Source organism: Mya arenaria, chromosome 16 (genome assembly GCF_026914265.1).
Source record: "Mya arenaria isolate MELC-2E11 chromosome 16, ASM2691426v1".
NCBI lineage: Eukaryota > Metazoa > Mollusca > Bivalvia > Myida > Myidae > Mya > Mya arenaria.
The window spans coordinates 23,795,922-23,808,322 of record NC_069137.1 but is presented as its reverse complement, the minus strand read 5'-3'; the positions used below and the strand labels follow the sequence as shown (position 1 = coordinate 23,808,322).

The window sequence follows — 12,401 nt, the reverse complement described above, 5'->3', positions numbered from 1 at the left end:
CACTGAAGATGATAAAATGATAGAAATGGCAGAAGATTATTTGCGAGATGTTAAAATCGAATCCATGCAAGATGACAACCCAGACGGGGCAGCTTGTTATATGAAAAATTGCTACGTTTGTGACGGTTACTGTTATGATAGTGATAATTTTGAAGACATTGAGACCGTAGACGAGGAAGTAAAAATTGACGAAATTGAACCAAGCATTTTTGTGAGCGAAAAAAAGAATTTACATTAGTTTTCAATTCGCTCAAACATTTATGATACTTCATTAAGTGCTTTCCGAATGAAAAGGTTCAAACAATTGTTTTGATGTTTTAACTTTGAATAAATGCGTTGAAATGCAATTTGATTGTTTGTTTTATCTCGATTGAAAAATAGAAGCATAGTAACATAGTAACAAGCACTGTACCTAGCATTGTAGATTGCATGGTCCATGGCTTAAAATAATGCAATGAGTGGAACGAATATAGTTCATATATAAAACTTATATTTTCTCCTCATGTCATACTTGTCAAAACCTACTAATCTAGTATATACAAATTATGGGATTCAAGAAAACCATCGAAACGTGTTTGAAGAAGTTGCTCAGAAGGTCTGATGCAAAACAGAAAAATATGGACAGTGTGCAATTGAATGCGAACATTAATATGGCAATTGAAATCCACACGTGTCCGAAACTATATCCGTGTTTGATTTGTTTCAAAAAAGGGGATGCTGAGAAAACAGAACAGAAAGCCGCAAGCCATCAGTGCCCTGAACTGTACCCCTGTTTGGTGTGTTTGTTGTATGAGGACTTGTCGAGTGTTGACAAAACGTGCTGTTACAAGCGTGTTGAAGATCTCAGCAGCAGCGACAACAGTGAGAAAAATCAGAACCACGAAGCACTTCGCCAGTTCTTCGCCAGGCGTGGGAGACAGTTTGTGCCAAAACGTTGTTAACAATAAATTGAGTGATGAACAGACAATGATTAGTAACAAAATAAAATGTATGAACTGTTCGTGTTTTATTGTGTTTATCTATAGTAATCTAGTTGGAATCACTTAAGCTTTAAGAAGAACTATGCTTGCTCATAGTTATCAAACGAGTAATGGTCATATAGTCATATATATGTGCAAATCGCTATGCATAACTCCTCAAAGATACACAGAATGTATCGTAAAATGCTACAAAGTTCGATACTTAAGCAAAATAAAACATGAAATAAAGTAAAACAATCACAGACTAATGTTACGATTTTCGGTACAAGCTATACTGAGCTGATTATTATAAGGGAAAGTGTTGTCTGTCGTATTCACTTGGATACGGTTGAACCCATGTAAACAATACTCTTTGTGTGTAAAATTTGGGATATTTTCTGTGTTTGAAGGTACGACCTTGGTAGTTATAGTTTCTATACTGTTTTCGCGATTGAATCAAGCCTGGTTTATGCATATACAAGAGATATAAAATGATTTTACGAGGTTTTAAACATTTCCAATTTCAGAAAATATTTCTACTTTCGATTTAGTTTTTCTGAAAATGAACAAACATTTTATTTTTTCCTAATGTTTAATTTCATAAAACGATACATAATACATAATTAAGATAATTTCAATTATTTTTAATGAGTGTATTTTCTTTATTTTCGTAAAAGTTTAAAAAATAAATAAATAATGCAATTCATGGAATGATATGACGTGATATGTATGACGTCATATTGCAGAGTTCTCGCTGTGCGCTGGTCGGCCATCTTGAAAAATAAATTGTGAAGGTCGTATTTCCAGCTTTCCTGCGGTAAATATGACATGCATGTTTAAAAGTTTTATGCGAAATTATGTCTAAATATATGATGTATCATATTACCAGCAAGTTTTGTCGATGTATCTATTGAATTCCATAAAAACTTCTGTCAAAAGAAATTGGTCCCAGCTCGTTTTAGAATGCTTCGAACATTCTCGAAGCCGATTTAAGAAACTTTAATTCTCGGCTAGATATGTTGAAAAAACAAAGTAAGCAGTGTTAATTCATATCTCTTTTCTTGTTTATGTCACATTTTGAGTGATTTTAACTTTGTTTAGGGACCAAACTGACAGAAATAAGAAATGGCAAATCATGCAAGATTGATAAATTTTGAAAAATATGTTGAATTTTTTATTTTTTTTAAACCAGAGACGGCAGTTCAGATGCAGTCGTCCTGTGTGTCAGAAAGCTGGTGATCAAAATGGTTGAAGGCAGTTCCCAAGAAAGTACATTTACAAGTAAGTAAAACCACTCAAAATTAATTCCATGAATTGAACTGTCATATCATAAGCTCAGTGCTTAGTCTGTTTGGAAATATGCTTGGAATAATTGTTATAAACTGATAATTTATCTAATAACAGACACTGTGTTTGACTTATTACATTGAACCGCTATTAGATAAATTTTCAGTTTGTGTTTGACATCTACCAATGCCATAAATGCATAATTTTGTTCCTGTTGTGAATGATAAGAAATGTTGGGAACATAATACCTTCTGCATGTGAACAGTTTTTCTGTTTCTGTTTGTATGTAGGAACTACTTTGTTTGCAGGATTATTTCAACATAGATGGATGAAATATACTTGGTAATGCTTTTAAGAGAATGATTTTTTTAAACTAACAAGCAATATGTGCAGTTTTGTTGATAAAATGTTTTGTTCCAAATTTGTGAGGAGTAACCTTGCCTATATTACGGTATATTACCTGAAGCTCACCCAATATGCAGTGTGTTCTGCTCTGTCAATAACAAGTAAGTAATTTCACCAAATTTCATCAGAAACAAATCTCAAAGTTACAATGAACAGTAAAGTTAACTCATCTTGGTACTTTAATATACTGAAACACTGAACCAACATGATTTGATATTGCTCTTTGTACTTATTTCACATTATGGTAGCAAAATTACAGCCATGTGTCAAAGAGATTCATGACATTTAGCATTTGTCATACATTTCACTCATTCAGTTGTCAAACCAAATGCTAAGTGTCAAATCGATTCATGACATTTAGCATTTGTTTTACATTTCACTCTATTATTTGTCAAACCAAAAGATGAATGTCAATTTTTTACACATGCTAAGCAGTTTATCATAAATTTTACTCATTTTATTTGTCAAACCAAAAGATGAATGTCAAATTATTTGAAGATGCTAAGCATTTTATCATACATTTTACTCTTTTTATGACAAATCGACTCACAAATTTAAGCAAACCAGGTGACGATTTAGGTGACGAGCTTTTTGGTTACCTCGCCCAGCCAATCTCAAAGACTTAAAGTATATATATAAGTCTGTTAGTTTCGTTGGGCGAGCGAGCCAAAATCTCGTCACCCCAAAATATTTGTACATCGTCACTTTGTGTGCTTAATTTTGAGATTCAACTAAATCGTTCTAAAATCAATGTAAAAAAAGTTTCATAAGGGGGGTACTCAGCGTGAAAAAACTACATCGTTTAAACGCGAATGCGCTTTGGTAGGTATATAGCTAAAAAGCGAATGCGCTATGGTGAAAATCCAAAGTCAAAAATTTTGAAAATTTTGAAAGGTTGTCAAATAAATCATGATATTAATCACTTTTTTAGTGTGCAGCTCTGTCATTTGTAAATCAAAACTGAGAGAATGGTTAATGTTTTGAAATTAAGCATTTATCATTTTTGTAAAAATCCAATGTTATTAATGAAACCCATTTTTGTAAAAATCCAATGTTATTAATGAAACCAAAATTTACCAGAGTAAACATTAATTTGCTATTGTATGTAAGAATGTTTCGTCTTTTACACTGTTTCATTTCATTTTTTCAGATGAGATGCCATACACAGGGGATCCGACAGAAGACAGCAGACAGAATTCGTCGATGTATTTGAAATGTCATTGTTTATTTGAAAAAAGTTACCTATCCACACTTGTTCGTTTTAAATTGCTGTTTGTATTATATGTGTTTTGTACCGTTGCTTTTTGTTTCATCAGTAATTCTCCAACACTTGTATTTCGTGTTTTACATGAACATTGAAAATTTAACATACAGTAAATAATTTCAAAAAATCAAAATCAAATGGAGAAATACTGATTTATCTGTTGCTTGTTTGTTTGTGCTGTCTTGTTTACCCCAGTAACGCGGGTCTTGTTTGCTATTATGAGTACTGTTGTTTGTTTTTTTGGCCATCCAAAGCATTGTTCACGACAGATAACACATTTTTTTCATAAAATTGGTTACATTTTGGTATGTTGATTTTTTTAACTGAAACCACAATCAAACGGTTTTTCACCATATTTTTATGAGAAACAGCCAGAATTGGTCACGGCTGAAACCGAGGAACATTTGTGATTGAACTAAATTTTAGCAGTAAAGCTGCTTGTAATTCATAAATTTATTAAGCTTTGGTCTTGTCATATTGATTACGATATTGGTTGGAGCATAACTTGGTAAATGGTTAACATTTTGATATTGTGCACGTGTTACAAAACGAGCCGAGAAGTTTGATCTTCGACGGAGTTTGTTCTCCCGGCTTGGTAACAAGAGCAAAATGTGCACTGCATTTTAAAATGTTTCATCATTGCGAAATGCTGTTGACAAAATGATTTGTTTGCTCGTGCCAGCATGGGTCGACGAGATTCGTTTCTCACTGTCCTTTATGCGGCGGTTTAAGATGCAAGCCTGTTGTTTTGTCAATGTCTATAAAGTTTAGCTTGAATGAAAATTAAAATCTATATAGCAAGATCAAGCACTTTTTAAAAAACTGTTAGTCAAAAGTGTTAGAATGTAGATGCGTTGTGAAATGTACTAGGCTCATTGCATTCTTAGTTTGGTTTCGAAGTGTAAAACTTCATTCATCACAAACATTCCTCTTGAACGACCGAACATTGATATGTGGCAATGTTTTCGTTCAGCAAAATGATTTGGCAAAAGTAATTTAAAGGCTAGCATGAGTATGGAGGTGTCGTTAGACCAGCTTAGTATTGGTGTAAGGTGATGTACAGTACCAATCCTAGGAACCGCTCATGGTCATCATGTCGCGCTACAGGCAATGAAAAATAGGGAGTGGCAACCTCTTTGTATCGCCGTGGTCCGACACTCCACACAGTCTTTACAATGAGAGGGGAAACATAGGCAATCGGATGCTTCTTTCCAAGTGTGCCCTGTCGAGTAGTTGCCTTTGGCGCTGCCTCAGTTTTTTTCAAAATTCAAAATTCAATCGCTTCTTTGCTCATAAGGTGCGATACATAAAAGGAAATGCTTTCTGAGATTATAGTTAGCATTTCCTGCCTGCAAGTAAAGCGAGCAAATATGCCTCTATGTGCTTAAGAGGTATGTTTGAAAGTGAACTCTGTAGCCTTCTCTTAGATCAAAAGAGAAATAAGTCTACGAGTTTTCGAGCCTAGCTTGTGGTTGAGGTACTTGAAGTTGATCGCAGAAATCCCTTCTTTGATCGGACTATGCGGCTGAGGCACTCGATTTTTGCCCCAGTATAGGCCTTCTTGTATCAGATATCACTGGTTCGGCGTTGTACCTAAAACGAGTCAGCCATACCACGTTTGTTACACCCAGCACTCTACATTATAGGTGTAACAAATTGTAGAAGGTCGCCTAGAAGGCCTCTAATGGGTGCTGATTTTGCGTAGTGTATGGCACTAGGAAAATAGGTTTCTGGCTCAGAGTTACCATTTTCCGATCTCGCTGATGCCGTGGGTAACCTGACCAATGCCAGTCACAAGTCTGGATGAAAAACAGGGAGTGACCACATTGCATAACAAAATACTTTTCACATTGAATGTTTGACATTATAACAAATGTAAACCTTTGCTTGTGTTTGATTTCATGAAAATAATTGTGTATAATTATGTGTATTGATATGTTTTCAATGTTATGTATGCTATGCATGTTTGTACTTTGTTATCTGCTTACATTTTGAATTAAACAGAAACTGAAATTAGAAGCATTAGTTATGTTATTTGTAACTTTTTTTATCATGAGAAATGATCAATTGTTATTCAAACGGGAGTGATCACTTCAAGTTCACGATAAAGAAATTTTTGATTTCATCTCATGTTATCAAAAATGGTATGATTTTTTTCAAAATTGTAATCCTTCACATATTGGTAAAAACAAAATAGTTCAGTGTTATTATTGCATTATAATTGTTAGCTCTTATAACTCGAGTATTATTCATTTATTCATTTATTTAGTTGATGTCAACCATGTCAGACGCAACTTTAAACTTGGTAAAACAGTTGGCAGATCATATGCAACACAGTGAAACACAATTGTTGTACATGAAGACTATCGTAGTTAACAACAGTAGACACGTATCTGACGTCTTGAGAAAACTTTCGTCACTAATTCGTAAAATTGTAAAATCACTTCACAAAATAGTTTCATCAAAAAAAACTCCTAGCAAGATGAGCCAACCAGAAATTAGATCTGGAGAGGTGATACAACTGGCAAGGAAAATGAAACGTGACTTAAAAAACTACAAAATTGAGTTGAACACAATATCAGAACGTTGTGGCAGGGAGAAGGCTATTGACATTTTATCCGAAATCCGATCGGTATCCAAGATATTTCGAAAAGTATCAACGCTAGGAGTATCCAAAAGGAGTTGCACTTACAAAACGATGAAAAAAACATTTGTCAAATTTGTGTTACGGACAAAAAGTGTATTGTGTTTACGCCTTGTGGCCATTTGACTTGTCATGCATGTTCAATCAAAACTAGTAAATGCTATTTTTGCAGAACTGTTGTTATTGGAAAATATCAAATTTATGAATAAAATGTAAACAATTATTTGTATTTTTGCTTTCTGTTTATTTCATTTACATGGAAAGGTGAACTGTGTTAATCACTCAAACACTACCAGTTCTGATTCACACAGTTATGCTGTAGACAGCCGCAATACGCTAGTAAGCTCAAATTTCTATCATTGGTAAGCAAAGTTGACGAATGCAAGTTCGAGAAATAATGTATACGCTTTTTAGAGCACTTCAAACTATTTAAACATACAGCAGTGACTGTTCTTTTCACTTACTATGGCAAAACGATATACTGACATCGTTGGGTTTGCTGGACTACAGTACAATGATTATTTCAAAAGATTCTGTTGGGAATGCCAATTGTGTTGTGATGGAGTCTTTACCGTAGAACCTTGTGAACGACATGAGCTCTTAAACATTTTTCCTCCAGCTGGCTACTGCCAAAACTGTTACAAGTATGTTGGTACTGTAATGATTGTAGGGGCTATGCTACCCCACCAAAAGTGCGAATGAGAAACTATTGTTTGTCATGCTTCTTCCACCGATATGACAATCTTGCAATCTTGGCCGGCTAACCCGATGTAGTTGAAATAAAATCAGCAAAATATGTTTAATTTTTCAATTTTCATTTTCAATTTTCATTTTCAATTTTCATTTTCAATTTTCATTTTCAATTTTCATTGTAAATTTTCATTTTCAATTTTCACATTTTCAATTTTCACATTTTTCAATTTCAAACAATACCCTCGTGGGACTAAACACACTCATCGCCGATATCGGGTTGTAAACAATGGTAACCTTTTATCTCACATACTATATACGTGTGGTGAACGCGTAAGGTGTTTGATTGACAATATATATTTTCCAATACGTATACTTAAGATGGAAAAATGGTAAATACTATTACACAGCGCTAAAACAAAACTCATTATTTCGTTCGACTTTTAACTTCAATTCTTATTTAACTATGGTTCAGCAGCAACAGAGGAAAGACACATCAACCGTCCGCGATAGGAGAAACAAGTTCGTCTCTCGTCTGAATATAAGGTTTAATATCGTTATATTCTGATTTTGGTTCCACGGTATAATTCGATAATATACATTTCATCAAAGAAGTGTTGCTTTCCTGATCTTCCACAATCCCCCTCAACGATCGCGCTGTTATAGCCACCTCACGAAGATAAACGAAGTTGATCGAGGCTGGTAGTAGCAGGGCGTGATCACCGAAGTCTATACTCGATATATATAAGCGTTCTAAATGAGTCAGCTTCAGCACTGTCTGACATAATAATATGACGTTTGTTATGCTTGCTACATTCAATCTTTTCAAACAATTCAATCCTTGCTCAAATGACTGCAATAGTTTGTATTCAATAGTTTTAGAAACATATTGCAAATGCAATGAAACAAAAGTATTACTATTGACCTCGATGTCCGATGTTTCAGATTCATTTATTGATAAGTATTGTAGACGGCTGCACGCGGAAAGGTTAAACTGTCCAGCCATGCCAAGTATCTGAACATTGGTAAGAGTATTTGAAGAGCTAATGAACACCTCCTGGAGTTTCTTCTGATTAATAAAGGAACCCGTTTTGATATAACGTACCTCATACTTGTTTTTCGATAGCAAGTCGCTTATTATTTCAGAATCGGTACTAGCATTTAACGCAAAGCTGTAAAGAGACAGCTGGATATCCAACATTTGGTTGGATTGTGCCTCCTTATAACCCGAAACAATGGTCGATTGAATGCCAATAACCCTAGTATCCAACCAAAAATGCACATCGTCTAGGGATAAACCATTCGATATCATGGCAGACATCTCATTTGCTAAAGTAATGTTCAGACCGGAGATAAAAATCAAAACTTGTGAAACATCTGACAAATTACCGTTCTTCTCATAAAACGGTAGAACTACCCTGTGAAAATCTTTGGGATGGTAGGACATGTATATTGCAGCAAGGAATTACTGAACAGTTTTGTGGATGAAAAAATAACTCGACGACTTTTTAATCAAAGACGCTGATTTTGTTTCTTGCAAGATTCCGGTTTTCAGAACAAACAAGAGATGATCGCCGACCAAGCAGTTTACTTTCTTAAACACCAAGGACGATGTTTTGTCGTTCGAAAATAACGTCGTAAAAGCAAGCTGTGCCATCTCCATTAAAATGTTGTAGTACTTTTGTATATATTCGTTGCGCTGGAAACATCGTGGGAAATGAATACTTGTGTACTGCGGAATAATCGTAGGAAGATCCTTTCGCCCAAACATCATTTCAATAGTATATGCGTATATGTCGCACAGAGAAAAGGAGTCATGCATTCCTTCAAACCATAAGCAGACCAGCAACATTGATATGATAGGTACAGACAAAAGTCGCGTTAGTTCCATTCTATCAACAAATTTGACGAAATCTAGCAATGTTTTATTTTCTGTAACTGTTTCATTAAGACAGTCCAATACTTTTGAATAAGTAACCTTATATCTGTAGTTCCCTCTATCTCCAGAAACGAGTCTATTTTCGTGTCTTTAACGCGTTGTTGAGACATTCTCCAGGGTCGTAATGTAATCAACACAGTTGCATCAATGGTTGGCGGTAAATAAGGGATTACTTTGTGTTCGTCTGAGCAGCTGCAATTTGTTTCATTGCGATGAGTCCATTCATCAAGGCCATCTGCTATTATTACGCAATTCTTATTAAACAGAACACTGTTTAGAGTGGAGTATGCAGCGACCCTCTCATCTTTTTGGTAAATTCTGCTAATTAGCTGATCTCGAACCATGTCTGTCAGGTCGCAGAGGTCGCAGTTATCTCTCAGAGTAAGGTGAAATAAAAACTCAATTTCTTTAAAGAAACTTTCATCTTGAAATTGGTCTTCCTGCTTTGTTTCGGAAAGGAAAATATCCTTTAGATCGCTGTTTAATAGACATAACTCCCAAGCCTCAAAAGACGTTTGTTCTCAAGCATTTTTGTAAGGTTCTATAATCGATTTCGTTGATGAGAACTGATTGGCCCATTTAATTGCACACATTGCGGCGCAAGACGATTTGCCCATCTCGGCCTCGCCGACCATAAACACGTTTTTCCTAAATCCACCCATTTTACAGAACAAATGTCTTTAAGTTGGCATAGGTGTTCCCTCGTCTTTCTCAACCTTTCTGTGATCCTTTTGGATAATCTTCGGAGGGACGTTAAACTTTTCCAATCTCTCGTCGTTGTCCGACAGGAAGGGAGATATAGGCGCGCTGTTGAGGTGTTTTTGGTAGTACTTGGCAAGTCGTTGTCGAAGATCTGTGAGGAGAAAAAAATATTCGATTTCACGTCAATCATGACTTGTATGTTTTTACTATCTTAACTGCATATCACAATATTTACACCTCAACTCCCATTCCTTAAATAAACTCGGCAATTGCGTTAATCAATCGATGAACGCAACAGTTTCGGATATGTTCGGATCGCAATTCATAGCATAACAATATACATGAAAACTTTTGATCTTGTTATTGTTTGTATTGTGTCAGCAGGTCCCGTAAACATAAATCAATATTTTAGATAGTAATTTATTGTATGTATTATATGTAGTTTCAATTTTACGTTTAAAAGTGATTCCGAGATGTTGATCTTTTCCCGCGTTATTGTGACGCCATTTGAGAAACAGAATCGTTTGATTTACAGAATGGATTAGAAATGACAACTGTAAGATTTTCTTAACCAAAATGAATTATATTTTTAACAATTTTTAAATGAAATAATTAACTATTGGTGTAAATATATGTAATGAATTGCGGTGTTGATGTCATTATCGACGATATGAACTCAATTGGGCTGGTCAAAGTACGTTCGGAGTCCTTCGGATTTCACACACTTAGACCAGCCCAATTGCGCTCATACCCCGATAATGACATCAACCCCGCAATTCATTCCTTAAATAGTTCGATATAAAATGAAACCCACTATGATATGTTAATTGAACATGTTTAATTCGTAAACAAGAGCACTGCCACAGCAGATAATAACGCATTCTTTTGGGGTTTGTTTTCCTTCTTTATTTATCAAAAGGTAATTAGGTAATTCAACAATTAGCATTATCGTCTTTAATCGCAAAGATACATGGCGGTTATTGTTAAACTCCAAACACAACACAACAGTCTTTTAATGATCAGTATCATACAGGTGTCGATGATCTTAAAGCTTGGTGTACACAAATTATTACCGGACACCAAATTTGAAGTAAATTATAAGTCACAATGCACACATATTGAACATTACCGTCAACATTAGATCTTTCTAGTATCATGTCAGACCCTCAATCACTTTTAGAGATTTGTCACCGTCGATATTGGTCATAACGGCCGGTGTTTTTTTCGGTCTTGGCTTTGATCTGAAATACATGCATTACAACACAACGTGATGCCGACATATTTAGTAAAATAAGTACACAAGCTTTAATTTAACAATATTTACACAACAAAAATCATTTAAGTTCTACAGGCATCTTCAAAACAGTTGTTAATGTTTATTCTTAATTATGAAAAGGCAACTGCTTTAAATGAACTTATGCTTAAAGAAATAAAATATCTTGCACAACCTTAAAGGTGTTTTTATTGTAGACTAAACCTTAATGTAAAGCCCCAAACATTGTTTCTATTATTCCTTTACCAACAAAAGTTGTTATTCGTATTAACAATGATATCAAGTTTGGTTTCATAGTGGATTTAATGAATTATAAATGTTTATCATATATGCATAAGAAAGAACAACATTATAGAGTAGTAAAATTATAATAATAAAAGTTCTGTTTTGAGCAGTAAACTTCAAACCTTTCTTATGTCATTTGCGGCTTGCTTAGCAAAGGTATCATGTATGATCCTCCAGTACTGTAATCATCTTGTCCAGGCAGTCGTCTGCTGTCTGTCCATCCAGCTCATAGTGTGCATCGTGTAGAGTCTTGTTCCGTATGTCTCGGACCTGATTTATAAACATAACAAATGTATTATATATTTGTTTCTGCTGATCTTTAGTACGTTACTGCATTTCCCATATGTTACCAGAAGCTAAAATAATATATATACATGCATATAAGAAATGATTGAATGGCATACATATTGCTTTATTATCACGTACTTAATACCTCAGTGTTTCCGAATAATATGAAAGTATGATATATGCTTACTTCCTCAAACTCCTTAATTTTTGTTATGTGCTGCCTCATGAACCAACTATTTAAACTGATGCTTATCAGTCCCGATGCGTCCACCTGATTTGGTCCTGTTTTGTCTGGAGTATCCGGATGTACTGAGATAACACTTGGCCACCTCCCAGTAACCGACGTGTGGATCATGCCATTTCGTAGAGTCTGTATTCATCCTGAATGGCTTGTTTTTGATATGATTGATTCGTATCTCTTTGTTCATTGCATCACAAAAATGATTTGGCCACAACACTTTTTTTTCCAGCACTTTATGCCTGCCATTTGGGCATTAACTGTTGACCTGGCATTGGTCACATGTTTGGTTTTGACAGGTCGCATTGGCTTTGTTCATGAACGTTTGGTACTGTTGTTTGCAATTTTCATCTACGAATCCCTGAAGTCCTTCTTTCACGTATAGGAGACCCCACACCACTCTCTCTCAGTTCTCATGTCGAGTTGC

The 12,401-nt window shown here is 35.0% G+C and overlaps 2 long non-coding RNA genes across 2 annotated transcripts; both read left to right on the top strand.

Moving 5' to 3' along the window:
• Positions 1-1,296: 1,296 nt before the first annotated feature.
• Positions 1,297-2,246, top strand: LOC128221374 (uncharacterized). The gene is made up of 3 exons (XR_008258983.1): positions 1,297-1,369; positions 1,706-1,776; positions 2,152-2,246. It is a non-coding gene; the product is annotated as an uncharacterized LOC128221374 (long non-coding RNA).
• Positions 2,247-2,660: 414 nt separating this feature from the next.
• LOC128221851 (uncharacterized) lies at positions 2,661-3,902 on the top strand. Its single transcript, XR_008259003.1, has 2 exons — positions 2,661-2,752; positions 3,802-3,902. It is a non-coding gene; the product is annotated as an uncharacterized LOC128221851 (long non-coding RNA).
• The last annotated feature ends 8,499 nt before the right edge of the window (positions 3,903-12,401 follow it).